This window comes from Eptesicus fuscus, chromosome 2, assembly GCF_027574615.1.
Source record: "Eptesicus fuscus isolate TK198812 chromosome 2, DD_ASM_mEF_20220401, whole genome shotgun sequence".
NCBI lineage: Eukaryota > Metazoa > Chordata > Mammalia > Chiroptera > Vespertilionidae > Eptesicus > Eptesicus fuscus.
Genome location: NC_072474.1, coordinates 77908052 through 77924406, shown reverse-complemented (window position 1 = coordinate 77924406; position 16355 = coordinate 77908052).

Genomic DNA, 16355 nt, shown 5'->3' with positions numbered 1-16355 from the left:
TCCACCCATGTTGTCACAAATAGAAGTATGTATTTCCATTTATCTCTCAATGGAAACTTAGGTTCTGTCCATAACTTGGCTATTGTGAATAATGCTGCAATTAACCTTAGAGGGCAGATATATCAAGATTGCAATTTCATTTCCTTAGGAGAAATGGCCAGAAGTGGTCTACTTTTACCATTATATCTTTAGCATATTAATTGTAGTTTTACATTTCTGGTCTAAAAATGCCAACGTTTCTGCCATGTCTGATTCTGATGAATGCTCTTGAAAGGAGTTTTTAGGGGTAAAATAGGCAGGTTTGGGTAGATTTAAGAATTAGGGGGAGAACTGTGGGGCTGCAAAGTTGGGAGCTGCTGGAAGACATACATTCACAGACTAAGGGGGCTGGGAGCTGCCAAAAGGTATACATGCACAGAATAAAAGAGAAAAAACACTCCTTTCCAGAATAAAGAAGAGGAAGCCACTCCTTCACAGAATAAAGGGGAAAGCCACAGGGAATAGACAAACAAAAGGGAGAAGAGGAGGGGGGCCCCACATCAGGGTTTGAGCTCTGAAGCTGCTATAGTGACCAATCAGAGGGGATATCAGGATACCAAGAACTGCAGCCTTAGGAAACCTTAGGAAAGAGGGACTTGGTGGGTCTCCCCCCCTCCCCACATGGGAGTCTGAGCTTGTCTCTCAATAAATGTCCACCTTTTTCTATTCCACCTTTTGTCTGTGACTCCCTTCTTCTAATCCACCTGGACAAGGACCCGGGAAATCACCTTTGCATCCTGCCCAGAGGAAAACAACGCGTTCCAGTTTAATTTCCATGTTTCACTCTGTTTCTTCAAATTTTGTGTTTTGCCTTTTAGCATGCCTTGTAATGTTTTTCTTGATAGCCAACCTAATATACTGATAAAAAAACAAAACTGTAAATAGACCTTTACTAATGTAGTGGTAAGGTGGGGGGTTGAGGGGGAGTGTAGTCTGTGATTGTGTCTGGGTCATTTTGTGAGCCTGTGCCTCTGGACTGTGAACTTTGCAAGAGCTTCTCTTTTTCCTCCTATGCCCTCAGGTGGCACAGGGTGGCCAGAGCCTATTGGAGTTGCTTAATTTCCTTCCCCATATCAATTAAGCTCTGATAATAGCCACCGGGTTAGACTCTGGTTAATTCATTTACCTGATGTTAAGCAGGCCTTGTTAAGAAAAACGGACTGCTCTAGTGTAATTCAAGGTGGCTCCTTCCCCTCCCCACTGCAGGAAGGAGGAGGGTCTTTTCCTGGGATACTTATTGTGGCAAACTGGTGAAGCTCCTGGAGATAAAGTTCAGAGTATTGTGAAGGCCACTTAAGACTGGGTCCTCCTGGAGTCTGACTCTCAGAATTGTTTGCATTGAGCGTCCAGCAATTCATCAATTACAGCCCAGAGTGTCTTATCCCAGCACTGTTCTCTTGGTGTTTTCAGCTTTTGAGCCTGCCCAGGTAAGCCATGGCTTCCTCTGTTCACTTATCTGTCTCTCTAGAATTGGGGGTAGCCATTTGCCCTGTGTCCTTCCTGAAAGGTTTGGAGTGGGCTGGGGTCGTGCACCTGTGACATGAAGCCATAATGTACCAAAAAAGATTTTATTCCAACCATCTGGGTACAGGTGGGCTGAGACTGAGAAAAGCGTCAGCCAAGAGAGCAAGGAGAGAGAGGTTTTTATTAATCCTTGCTGGCTGCAAGCCACTCTGCTGACATAAGGGTCTGGTCCATCCTTGCTTCTCCCATGCCAGGTGTCTTCTGGTTAACTGAGCTGTGCTGTGCTCAAGGCTGCAAGCTTTCTGCAAGATATCTGCTAAGCACAATAAGTCTTTCTCTGCCCCGTTTTATTCTCTTTAACCCTTTCACTTCCTTCTCTTACGGATTTAGGAAGAGTATTTTTCAATCTGCTCAGCTTTTTACGTGTTATAATGGACTGGTGATTTCCAAGCTTCTTGCCTGTAGTACCAGAAACCAGAAGTTCTTTATCTTTTGATTATATTGTCTGTGAGTTCTCCACGACTGAATATTTCACCACTTCTATTATTTTCAAATTTTCTCATGTTTTAAATCCTTGAGGTATACCTCAAGGCCTGCCTAACATTAGGGGAAACCAATTAACCAGAGCCTATATATATATATATACTTACTTTTGTTTTATTGTTTTTCCATTTTGCCTTTGTATTATTTAAGTAGGATGTGTGTTTTTCTGATTTATTTATGAAATTAGAACAGTTTTATTGAAAGTCTACTTTTTTATTCTCCCTGAGTTGTTTATGTCTTGAGTTTTAAATTTATTTTTCAATGTTTAATCAAAAGCTTTCTTAGAATATGTGGTTATCTTTGTCTGAGCATTAATTATTTTTAGTCAGAGTAAAAGGTTGATTGGAAATTTTATGTGCACAGAATCTGGTTGCCAAGGTGAAGGCCTTCCTCTGTGGTTGATGCAGCTAGCCAATTATAGGAATCTGCCTATATTTTTTCTTGCGTTGGCCACTTCCTCCAAGAGTAGAAAGGAATCTTTCAAACTCCTTCCTAGCTGGTAAAAGCCTGGCTACAGCTATTCTCAAATGACTACCCAAACATATGTTTGGTATATATTTTCTTTTAGTCTTTCTGTTTTTAAGTAGCATTTCCACTTGCAGCTTGCCTTGAAACCATTGATTCTCTTGATTCAATCATTCCAGAAACCTGTAATAGTCAGGTAGTGTGAGATTGTGTGTGCATGTGTGCTGGGGGTCGAGGGGGGAGCCGGGGGGAAGTGATTTGGAGAACCTTCTGGGCAACTAGGTTTGGAGACAATGGAATGAAGGTGAGTCAAACAAATTCTTCGTCAGATTTTATCCAATCTACCTGTTTTGTTGTTTTTTTTCTGCCTAACCAGGAAAACCAGCTGAGATAAGCTCAAATTCCTGAGCTTTTGGAGGTTCTGTAGGGAGAATTCTCTTGCTTCATGTTTTCTCTCTCTGCAGACCTGGTTTTAATTATATTGAACTAAGCCTTAAATCGGTTGATGTGTTAGTTTCTTTAGGAAGACAAGTATTTTCTTTTGGGTTTCCTATACAAAGGAACCTAAGACAAGGACTTGTTTTCTACTATTTTATTTGGAAGGCAACTTCAGGAAACAAGGCAGAGAGAATGGGGAAAAGGAAAGAGACAAGAAGGAAAAGCTAATCTGTGTCTCCATTTTCGAAGCGATTGTGGTTTATGTAAGCTTGATACCTGTAAGACATCTTAAGATGCCTACAGAATTGCTTATTTTCTGCTTGAAGAATGGGAGCACAGGAAGGGGATGGAACCTAGGGCACCAGAATCATCTGCTCAACTGGAGTACAAAAGTGTACCCGGAGCCCTGGCCAGGTGGCTCAGTTGGTTAGAGCATCATCCCATACACCAAAAGGTTGTGGGTTTAATTCCTAGTCAAGGCAGATACCTAGGTTGCAGGTTCGATCCCCAGTCTGGGAGCCTGTGGTAGGCAACCAATTGATGTTTCTCTCTCACACCCATCTCTCTCTCTCTCTAGCAATCAAAAATCAATTAAAATATATCTCAGGTGAGGATAAGAAGAGAAGTATACTTGAAAAAACAGATATAATTATCACTAAAGTTGAAAATTTAATGAGATAGAATAATAAGTACAGGAACTAAAATATATATGTGTGTTTCATCAAGTTGCCCATTCAAAATGCAGAGATGGGTGTGTTCTTTAAGAAATATTCACCCCACATTTTATCCTGGGAGGTATTAAACGTATCCAAAAGTGTAATTTCATAGTATGAATACTGTATGAAGTAACTATATTAAATGCTGCTATGCTGCTCAATTGATTACACAGATTTACTTACAAATTCTTTCCTTTTTAAAAGTAAATATAAAATGGGTTTGTAGTTTAGATATTTCTAAAAATGAATTTCTTTTTATTATTCTTCATATATATATATATATATATATATACACACACACACACACACACACACACACACACACACACATATATATATATAAACAATAAATTTTTATGGACATAAAATCTAGTTGTTCAGGGACAGAAAAGTATTTTGTAGTTTATTTTATGCTGTGGACTGTGGCAGCCTTAACTTTTAAATATTTTACACTTTAAGTATTTATTTTTGTGTAGCCAAGAAAAAGTTAGGGATGGAATACATATATTTACTCACCAAGTTCACCAATAATAACAATAATAAATAATGTATGTTGTAGGCTGGCTTTAAAAACTTTCCAAGTGCATGACAATGGGATGAGCATCCCTGTGTGACTTGCTATTGTTTAGAAGTTACTTTAACCCTTAGTCTCCATTTTCCCTTATCTTATTAGAATATACAATGATTTACATTTTTAGGTAATAAATATTGTTATTCTTTAAAAACAATTCCTCCTCTCACTGAATAAAATTATCCAAATTCACAGTTAGATATGCTATGCATCTATTTTCAGATCTTTGGTAGTGATTACATCAGATTTCTCTAGCTGTTTTTGATACCTCAATATACAGAGTGTCCTAAAGAAATGTATAAGTGCTTTGAATGATTATAAAGGCAGTGCTCATTAACATACAGTTCATTTTCAAAATTTAAAAGATTCTACAGAAATGAATAATATTTTTTCAATCCCTGTTTTCAAACTGATAACTACTTTGGTCGAGGCACTGCTGATAATGTGAAGCAATGGAATTGAAAACATCAAGAATCATTTCATTCAGTATTTGTGTATCCTCAATTCATCAACTATTGCCAGTTTTGTACCGTAAATATCTTTTATACATCACCATTAAAAAAAAGTCTAGTGGCACTTTAGGATAACTTTTTGTTTTGTTTTGTTCAGAGCTTAGTCAGGTTTCAAATCAGTTAAACCTGAAAAAGAGTGAAAATTAAGTGAGTTATCAGCCGTTAAAAGTGTGTATATATATTTTTGGGACACTCTATATATTTTTCAAATTTCTGTAAAATGACATTTGTGAAAAAGTATATTCCAATATAAGCTTTTTATTCATAAATATGCGTTTGTTTCATTCAATGTTTAAAATAATTTAATAATCATGTATCATTCTTGTCTAAGTAATTATATAGTATAAATTAATTTATAAGCCTATCTAATAAAAGAGTAATATGCAAATTGACCATCACTCCAACACACAAGATGGATTCCCCCATGTGGTCAAAGATGGCTGCCCCCATGTGGACACAAGATGGCCACCACAAGATAGCGAGCAGGGGAGGGAAGTTGGAAGGGACCAGGCCTGCAAGGGAGGGCAGTTGGGGGCAATCAAGCCTCCAAGGGAAGACAGTTAGAGGTGACCAGGCCGGCAGGGGAGGGAAGTTGCGGGCAACCAGGCCTGCAGGGAAGGGCAGTTGGGGAGGACCCAGGCCTGCAGGAGAGATCAGTTGGGGGGGACCAAGCCTGCAGGGGAGGGCAGTTAGGTCAATCAGGCTGGCAGGGGAGCAGTTAGGCATCCATCAGGCTGGCAGGGGAGTGGTTAAGGGGTGATCAGGCTGGCAGGCAGAAGCATTTAGGAGCAATCAGGAAGGCAGGCAGGCAAGCATTTGGGAGCCAGCAGTACTGGATTGTGAGAGGAATGTCCGACTGCCCGTTTAGACCTGATCCTACTGGGATCGGGCCTAATCCGGCAGTCGGACATCCCTTAAGGGGTCCCAGATTGGAGAGGGTGCACACTGGGCTGAGGGAAACACACCCCTGCACAAATTTCGTGCACCGGGCCTCTAGTAATAGCTATAAAATATTAAGCTCTGTAGCAATTTTATATTGGTAAAGAAAGGAATACTTGGGTGGAGTGTTTGCTTTAGATACATAGAACGTAGTCATGTATACTTCCATGTCTATATTTATATAGCGCATTGCTTTTTTTTTATTCTTGATGATATATTACAGATCTGGTAATCAGTTGACCATTTGTCACTTATATCACATTTTTTTCATTACAATATTTATGTAATTGTAAATAATTTAGTCGTAATATGTCCAATTGCATTACTTCTTGGCACTGAAAATATTTCAGTTCAGATTTCATTAAGAAGTGAGCAAGAAAAGGACAGACCAAAAATAAATAAAAAAATCTGAACTTAGGGAGATATTTTATTTTTTCCCTTCAGAAGGATGTCACTGTATATTTTGCAATATTTTCCTAATCCAAAGAAAGCAACTCTTCCAAAGAGTGATTTTTAAAATATAATAGTAATAGAAATATGGAGTTGCAAGTGACTGTGTGGTCACACCATTGCTTGAAGTTATTTTCTCCTGGTGTTGCTCTCTGCTTTTGTGGCCGCTGTTTGTTATTTAGCCATTTCTTTTCTCAAGTTCTCATTACATTGTATGAAGGATAAATGGGAATATCATTTTCCTCCCAATATGGCAATGTCATCCATTAGCAAGATTGAAACCACACATGAATAAATCTTACCTTATAATAGACAAATATGCAAATTGACCGCACCTTCGCTACGCCCAAGCCACGCCCACCAACCAAGCCACGCCCATCAACCACGCCCACCAGGAAACTGTTACAGGGACGCTGGGGCTGGTGGCTTTCCGGGCGCGTGCTCCGATCGGAGAAGGGACCCGGCTGGGGTGCGGTGCGGCCGAGCCCAAGGACCGGAAAGCCGCCCGGGGCTTTCCGGGCCTTGGGCGCCAGCCAGGTGCGTGCTCCGATCGGAGCAGGGACCCGGCTGGGATGCGGTGCGGCCGAGCCCAAGGAACGGAAAGCCGCCCGGGGCTTTCCGGGCCTTGGGCGCCAGCCGGGTGCCTGCTGCGATCGGAGCAGGGACCCGGCTGGGGTGCGGTGCGGCCGAGCCCTGGGGGTCGGCTCCTGCAATCGGGTCGCAGGGAGGCTGGGTGCAGCTGAGCCCAAGGCCACCGCCCAGGGCCAAGCCCGGACCCTGAAAGAAGGTAGAGGGCAGTGGCCACAGCCAAGGCCTGGGTCCCCGGTGCCGGCAGAAAACTGGTGCAGGCAGCCAGGTGAATGAAGGTCTATTGCACGAATCTTCGTGCAAACGGGCTACTAGTATAATAATAAAGACAGACTGACATCACAGAGACATCACTGATGCAATAATTAGATGCAGATATCCATATGCTTATAATATTGATATTTTTTTTTCTTCCATAACATTTGTGTAGGAAGAATCTCAATAACTATAATATGCAAAAGTTCTTCCAGCTGAGTAGCTAATAATTTAATATAGTGCTAAATGGTCTCTTTTCACAGTTGACTTCAAGTAAAGCTTTGCATTGTTTTGGTTGGAAATTTCTAAATAAGTAAATAATATTTCACCCAATGGTCTTGTTCTGCAATTTGAGTTACTGCAAATTCTTGGTTGAGTTATTATTTTCAGAAGCAGACAGGTGTTTGAATGTGAGTTAATTAACATAAAACATCCCTTATATATTACTAGAGGCCCAGTGCACGAAATCCGTGCATGGAGGGGGGTTGTCCCTCAGCCCAGCCTGTACCCTCTCCAATATGGGACCCCTTGAGGGATGTCCGACTGCCCTCAGTCGGACATCCCTCTCACAATCCAGGACTGCTGGCTTCCAACTGCTTGCCTGCCTGCCTTCCTGATTGCCCCTAACCACTTCTGCCTGCCAGCCTGATTACCCCCTAAACCACTCTGCTGCCAGCCTGTTTGCCCCCAACTTCCCTCCTCTGCCAGCCTGGTCACCCCTAACTGCCCTCTCCTGCAGGGTTGATCACCTCCAACTTCCCTCCCTTGCAGGCTTGGTCCCTCTCAACTGCCCTCCCTTGCAGGCTTGGTCCCTCTCAACTGCCCTCCCTTGCAGGCCAGGTGCCTCCCAACTGCCCTCTCCTGCTGGCCATCTTGTGGTGGCCATCTTGTGTCCACATAGGGGCAGGATCTTTGACCACATGGGGGCAGCTATATTGTGTGTTGCGATGATGATCAATCTGCATATTACTTTTTTATTAGATAGGATAGAGGCCTGATACAGGGGTGGGGGCCAGCTGGTTTGCCCTGAAGGGCGTCCTGGATCAGGTGGGGTTTCCCTTAGGGTGTGGGGCGGCCTGAGTGAGGGGCCTGTGGTGGTTTTCAGGCCGGCCATGCCCTCTGGCGACCCAAGCAGAGGCCCTGGTATCTGGAATTTATTTTCCTTCTACAATTGAAACTTTGTAGCCTGGAGCAGAGCCAAGCCTGGGGCTCCATCCAAGGCCGGCAGGCAGCCATTTGTGTTGGGGTTATAATTGAAACTTTGTTGCCTTAAGCGGGTGGGCCCAGCCAGGGTGTGCGAAAAGTTTTGCTTCCCCTGTTGCCTGCGGCAACCCTGGCCTGCTCTCTCAAGCTCCATTCTGCCGCCATTTGTTTGAATTTGTTTACCTTCTATAATTGAAACTCTGTAGCTTGAGTGGAGGCTTAGGCCTGGCTAGGGCAGGCGGAAAGCTTGGCTTCCTCTGTTACCTAGGAAACCTTGCTCTCTGTGGCTGTAGCCATCTTGGTTTGGGTTAATATGCATACTCGCTCTGATTGGATGGTGGGCGTGGCTTGTGGGCATGGCTTGTGGATGTGTTGGAGGTATGGTCAATTTGCATATTTGTCTATTATTAGAGAAGATTGTTAGTTCATGCTTAGTTTTGTCAAGCAATCTGTTCAGATACGATCCTCCTTTTTAATACAAATAAATCATTCCAAAGATGTTGTTTTAAAATTTTTTCTTTACTCTAATGATGCATATTATTATAGCATAACTAATGACTCTGATATCTATAATTTATTCATCTCTCCTGTTTTGGTATCATGAAGATAAATTATCTGCCACTATTTAGAATATATGTGACAAATACCATTGTTGTTTACACACTATTAATTCATTTCTACTACATTCAATCTTTTTTTTATAAACAAAGGAAGGAAAAGGCATGATTCATATTGTGATAAATGTTAATGACATGAGAATTTATTTCATGGAAATTATATCTTTCTCCAATTGTTTGATGGAAACAATGCATTCCAAATGGATAAGGATAATATGCAAAAAAGTAAGGAAAAATATTAAAAATGCATACATTTATTATTTTTTCATTTTATTATTTTTTTCTTTATTGATTAAGGTATTAGATATGTGTCCTTATCCCCCCAATGTCCCACACCCCCCCCAACTCATGCCTTCACCCCCCTGGCATCTGTGTCCATTGGTTAGGCTTATATTCATGTATACAAGTCCTTTGGTTAATCTCTCCTCCTTACCCCCGCCCTCCCCTACCTTCCCTCTGAGGTTTGATGGTCTGATCGATGCTTCTCTGTCTCTGGATCTGTTTTTGTTCATCAGTTTATGTTGTTCATTATATTCCACAAATGAGTGGGATCGCGTGATATTTATCTTTCTCTGACTGGCTTATTTCACATAGCATAATGCTCTCCAGTTCCATCCATGCTGTAGCAAATGGTAAGAATTCCTCCTTTTTTACCGCAGTGTACTATTCCATTGTGTATATGTACCACAGTTTTTAATCCACTCATCTGCTGATGGGTACTTAGACTGTTTCCAAATCTTAGCTATTGTAAATTATGCTGCTATGAACATAGTGGTGTATATATCTTTTCTGATTGGTGTTTCTGTTTTCTTGGGATATATTCCTAGAAGTGGGATCTCTGGGTCAAATGGGAGTTCCGTTTTTAGTTTTTTGAGGACACTCTATACTGTTCTCCACATTGGCTACACCAGTTTGAATTCCCACCAGCAGTGCAGAATTTTTCTCCGTATCCTCGCCAGCACTTGTCATTTGTTGATTTGTTGGTGATAGCCATTCTGACAGGTGTGAGATGGTACCTCATTGTTGCTTTGATTTGCATCTCTCAGATGATTAGTGACTTTGAGCATGTTTTCATATGTCTCTTGGCTTTCTGAATGTCCTCTTTCAAAAAGTGTCTATTTAGGTTCTTTGCCCATTTTTTGATTGGATTGTTTATCTTCCTTTTGTTAAATTGTATGAGTTCCCTGTAAATTTTGGAGATTAAACCCTTATCGGAGATAACATTGGCAAATATGTTCTCCCATGCAGTGGGCTTTCTTCTTGTTTTGTTGATGGTTTCTTTTGCTGTGCAGAAGCTTTTTATTTTGATGTAGTCCCATTTCTTTATTTTCTCCTTATTTTCAATTGCCCTGGGAGCTGTATCAGTAAAGATATTGCTATGACATATGTCTGCTATTTTGGTGCCTATGGCTTCTTCTAAGATTTTTATGGTTTCCCTTTTTACATTTAAGTCCTTTATCCATTTTGAGTTTATTTTTGTGTATGGTGTAGGTTGGTGGTTCAGTTTCATTTTTTTGCAAGTATATGTCCAATTTTCCCAAAACCATTTATTGAAGAGACTGTCTTGACTCCATTGTATGCTCTTGCCTCCTTTGTCAAATATTAATTGAGCATAATGGCTTGTGTCGATTTCTGGGTTGTCTGTTCCACTGGTCTATATGTCTATTCTTGTGCCAGTACAGGCAGTTTTGAGACCAGTAGCTTTGTAGTATAGCTTGATATATGGTATTGTGATTCCTCCAACATTGTTCTTCTTTCTCAAGATTACTGCAGCTATTCGGGGTCTTTTTTTATTCCAGATGAATTTTTGGAGAGATTGTTCTAGGTCTTTGAAGTATGCCATTGGTATTTTAATGGGGATTGCATTGAATTTATAGATTGCTTTGGGTAGTAGGGACATTTTAATGATGTTGATTCTACCAATCCATGAACTTAACCAAGGAGATAAAGAACCTGTACTCAGAAAATTTCAGGACACTGAAAAAAGTGATAGAAGATATGAACAAATGGACGAATATACCATGTCCTCTCAGTTTTAATGGTGAGACTTTTAGATAAGTATAAATAAATAAAACTGGGATTGAAAACACTTTTATTGTGTCCTAAAGGTTCTTAGTATTTTTCTGGATTTTACATGAGATTATAATAATAATTGATTGAAGTGTTAAGTGCATTTTACTTTCCCTTGAGTATAAATGAAAAGATTAGCTAGCTAGCTTAACTAGGAAGGTTTAGGGAATGATGAGGGTCCATGGGAGAGGAATGCTTAGATGGAGACTTGAAGATGCCAGGGTGTTTATCTTACTTATACAGAGGATAGCAAAATGCCACAGGAAGAGGGGTCCAGGCAGATGGAAACATTTCTAGCCTGAGCAATTAAAACAACCATAGACCAAGGACCAAGGAGATCAAAACCAACTTCAACCAGGAAGATAAGGGGAGAAAAAATGGGGGGAGAGGGGGAAAACATAGGGGTCCAAAATTAAGGAAAGGGACCAATAAGAAAGGGTCAGGTTCAGACAAAGAACTGCAGCATTTATAAACCAGAGACAAAGCCATATGGAGCAGGATGTTTTTATTTTTCCACTAGAGGCCCGATGCGTGAAAATCATGCAAGAGTAGGCCTTCACAGCCCTGGCTGTCTCGGCCCTCGCAGTCATCCGTACATTCTGCTGTTCAGCCATTCAGTCTATTTGCATATTATGCTTTTATTATTATAGAATAGAGAGAGAGAGCAGGCTGTTCCCATTGTGGGGCCCCTCCCCATGGGGTCCCCTTTAGAGACACCACTGCCCAGATAGAGTTTGTATCTGCTTCCAATAAACTTGTACATTTTTTTTTTTATTAATGAAGCCGTTTTGTCCGTGAGTTTATTCTTCAAATTTCGTGAGGACAAGTACCCATGGGAAGCAAAGTCTGCACCCTGAACCCCATGTTTCATAAGTTTAGATGAAGAAAACCTGAGAGGCATGTAAACTAACACCTCCACTATATTAGGGCACATGCCTCTTACTATAGATTTAATAAATTAAGTGAATTTTATTTTTTTTAGTTTCATATATAAATCCATTTTAATACCAAAATGTCTTAACTATTTTTAAATTTTATATACCTTGGGGCATATTTTCTGACCCAAACAAATGCATCAAAATCAAATAGAAAATTATTTTATTGTAAAATAGATGACTTAGTGATTTGAATCTTGACTAATATCTCCAAAATAGCTTTTGTCAATAGACAAAAGTGGCACACAACTAGTGAAAATGCATATGTTATGATAGAAAATATAAAAACTCCCATCAATAAAAAAAGCTATAAAGCTGATAGTATCATTAAAGGAAAGGTTCTCATTTTCTGAGTTTTGAACTATTTTGTTAACAGTTTTAGTGAAATGGATACATCAACAGTGCCACATAGATAATTTATATGTCACAATTTATTTTTAACAATAGTTGGACTTGCAGATGTGTTTCTTGATAATAGTACATTTTTCGCTTTAGGGAGTGATAAACTATCACTGGTAAAGCTGATGTCAGCGAATTCAACTACTTTGATCTTCATAACTTAATGCTTTGAAAATTAATGGGACAGCTACATGTGAAATCAAAATCAATTTACTATTTTCTACAGTGGGGCAAGAATGAATTATCCAATATAAAGTGTGGAACACTATAAAGGCTGCAATCTCATCTCACCATTCTTATGTTTTCATAATAAACTGCTCATGCTTTTTCCTTGCAGTTTATAACATCAAAGGGACTCTTCTGTAAATTATTGCAATAAATTTTACCTTATGCTGGGCAGATTTTACTTCTTTTTTCTCTGTCTGTCATCCTGCTTTCCAAATAATCAAGGCATGACAAAACTGATTAAAGATTTATCTGGATTTTGTGAAATACAATAAATGCCTTACTAGTTAAAAAATGGCATTGTAAAAGCAGAGTCAAGTTTAGACAAAGTTGCTATAATTTCACATTTCACCAACAAATGAGCGACATTCAGGTAACCTAAAATAGCTATCTTTATTATCACTGAATATTTAATTCCTCGTAGTCCAAGATAAAATGGATTCCTTTATTACCACTGGCATTTGGCAAAAGTTGTTAATCAGTTATTTAAAAAAAATGCATTGTTTACTACCATCTGCTGTCACATCTGTTTTACAAATGCATAGCTCCAAAGAGATTATGTATAGGTTGAATACAGGAGTGAATAAAGTAGGTTTACAGTTGTGAGTATGTGAAACACAGAGTTTACTCTTATATTATTACTAGAGGCCCGGTGCATGAAATTCGTGCATGGGTTGGGGGTTCCCTCAGCCCGGCCTACACCCTCTCCAATCAGGGACCCCTCAGGGGATGTCTGACTGCCAGTTTAGGCCCAATCCTGCAGGATCCCGTGCGGGATCGGGCCTAAACCGTCAGTTGAACATCCCTCTTGAAATCCGGGACCGCAGGCTCCTAACCACGCACCTGCCTGTCTGCCTGGTCGCCACCCAACTGTCCTCCTGCCAGCCTGCTCGCCCCCTAAGTGTCTGGAAGAAAGTCAGATGTCCAGAAGATGTCCAGTCACCTGATCTAATTAGCATTTTACCCATTTATTAGTATAGATTTATTAACTAGAGGCCCAATGCATGAAATTCATGCAAGGAGCTTGGCCCTCACAGCCCTGGCTTCATCCAGAAGGTCATCCAGATGGTCATTCTACTCTTTGGTCCAATTAGCATATTAGCTCTTTATTTTATAGGATTATTGTATTTTTCCATACAAACAACTGTGAACTTACTTTTGCCCATCCCTGTATATAACAGATACTTCTAGATATATTTTAAATTATAAAGATTGTTTTTTTCAAAATGTCTAATCTAACATATGAATTTTCAGAATTTTTTCAGCATACCACAAAGCATTATCCATTTATTTTACAAACTAGAGGCCCAGTGCATGAAATTCATGCACAGGCGGTGTCCCTCAGCCCAGACTGCACCCACTCCAATATGGGACCCCTTGAGGGATGTCCAACTGCCCGTTTAGGCCCGATCCCACCAGGATCGGGCCTAAACGGACAGTTGGTCATCCCTCTCACAATCCAGGACTGCTGGCTCCCAACTGCTCGCCTTCCTCTGCCTGATTGTCCCTAACCGCTTCTGCCTGCCAGCCTGATCACCCCCTAACCACTCCCCTGCCAGCCCGATCGACGCCTAACTGCTCCCTGGCCAGCCTGATTGCCCCTAACTGCCCTCCCCTGCTATCCTGGTCTCCCCTAACTGCCCTCCCTGCTGAACTGATTGCCCACAACTGCCCTCCCCTGAAGGCCTGGTTTCCCCAACTTCCCTCCCCTACAGGCCTGGGTTCCCCCAACTGTCCTCCACTGTAGGCCTAGTCCTTTCCAAACTGTCCCCAACTGCAGGCCTGCACCCCTCCCCAACTGCTGTCCCCTGCAGGCCTGGTCCCCCCAACTGCCCTCCCCTGTAGTCCTGGTCCCCCCCAACTGTCCTCCCCTGCTGACCTGATCTCCCCCAGCTTCCCTCCTCTGCCAGCCCGGTCACTCCTAACTGCCCTCCCTGCTTGCCTGATTGCCCACAACTGCCCTCCCCTGCAGGCCTGGGTTCCCCCCAACTGCCCTCCCTTGCTGGCCTGGTCTCCCCCAACTGCCCTTCTCTGCTGGCCTGGTCACCCCTAACTGCCCACAACTGCCCTCCCCTGCAGGCCATCTTGTGGCGACCATCTCGTGTCCACATGGGGGCAGCCAACTTTGACCACATGGGGGCAGCCATCTTGTGTCTTGGAGTAACAGTCAATTTGCATATTACTCTTTTATTAGATAGGAAGGATTGTTGCTACCTTACCTATTCCCTCCAAGAATACTGACATATAATTGTTATGAATTGTTTAAGTTGATTTTTTTCTAAAAATCTATATATTATAAAAATTTGGTTATCCTCCAAAGATCAGTGTTTACAGTTTTGTCCTTTCCCCATCTCACTTACTATCACTCAGAGATGATACTCAAATGCATATTCCTGCTATTGATCTCCTGTTTTGTGCAATTATTGCACCTAATTTTACTTTAATGTTTACCCTGTTAACTTCTGACATCTCCAAAATAAGCATATGGATATGAATATTTGCCTCTAGAATAAGTTTTCTTTTGTGTTTTCTTATTTTGTTTTTTACATTTATTGACATTTTTCTTTGTATTCATACCAAAAAATAACAAACCCTCACTTATTTCTCATAATTATTTGGTCACTAAAGGCTATTACTAAATGTTGGTCACTAATACTAGTGAAGGCTCATTATCACTCATTTTTTCTCACTTTCAATGATACCGATGCTATTCCCTTGGAATTTTACTGGCTTCCTACCTGGTCCTTTTGCCTCCTATTTTTTTAAATTTCTGTTTTGTTAATTAATGCAATCATACCGATCTTTACACTAATAGTTTTATTGTCTCACTTTCTTGCTTCAAAAACTCAAACTTATTTTTCTATTTAAATTTCTTCCTCTTATTACTCTATTGTTTATTTCCTTTTGACTTCTCAATTTTTTAACTAAAATTAGGAAGAAAAAATAAATATAATATAAAATTTCTCTATATAATTATAGTTTTATTTTTTATCTCCTCCTCTTTAACAAGATTTAATTCTCTATCCTGCAAAATTTCCATTCTCATCTCAACTGTTCACCACATTCAGACACTCTTCACCTCTTACTTTTCTCACCCTCTGCATATCTCATACCCTTAATGTCCATACTGTTGAAAATTCCTTCCTTGTTTTATATATTGTAGAATTCACCACTAGAGGAGACTTAGTAGACAACTTTACTCATCCATCACCCAGCATAGTTTATAGTACTTGCTCTATGTATGTACAGTGTACACCAGCTTTTGTTCTTTTTTTACCCTTCACTGTTTTTTCTGAAGCTACTTCTATTTACTTATTTATTTTTCCCTCTCTTTTTTAAAAAAAACACAACATTTTACTGTTAAAAGTATTACATATGTCCCCTTTATCCCCCATTGACCTCTCCCAGCCTACCCCCAAACCCCAGCTCAGGCCTTCACTCCCCTGTTGTCTATGTCCATTGGTTATGCTTATATGCATACAAGTTCATTGGTTGATCTCTACCGCCCTGCCTACCCTCCCTGACCTTCCCTCTGAAGTTTGACAGTCTGTTCGATGCTTCTGTATCTATGGATCTATTTTTGTTCATCTGTTTATGTTGCTTATTATATTCCACAAATGAATGAGATCATGTGATTCTGATCTTTCTCTGACTGGCTTATTTCGCTTAACATAATGCTCTCCAGGTCCATCCATGCTGTTGCATATGGTAAGAGTGCTTTCTTTTTTACAGCTGCATAGTATTCCATTGTGTAGATGTAACACATCTTTTAATCCACTCATCTGCTGATGGGCACTTAGGCTCTTTCCTAATCTTAGCTATTGTAACTTGTGCTGCTGTGAATATAGGGGTGCATATATTCATTCTGATTGGGGTTTCTGAGTTCAATTTATAGGGAATTCATACAAATTAACAAAAGAAAGATA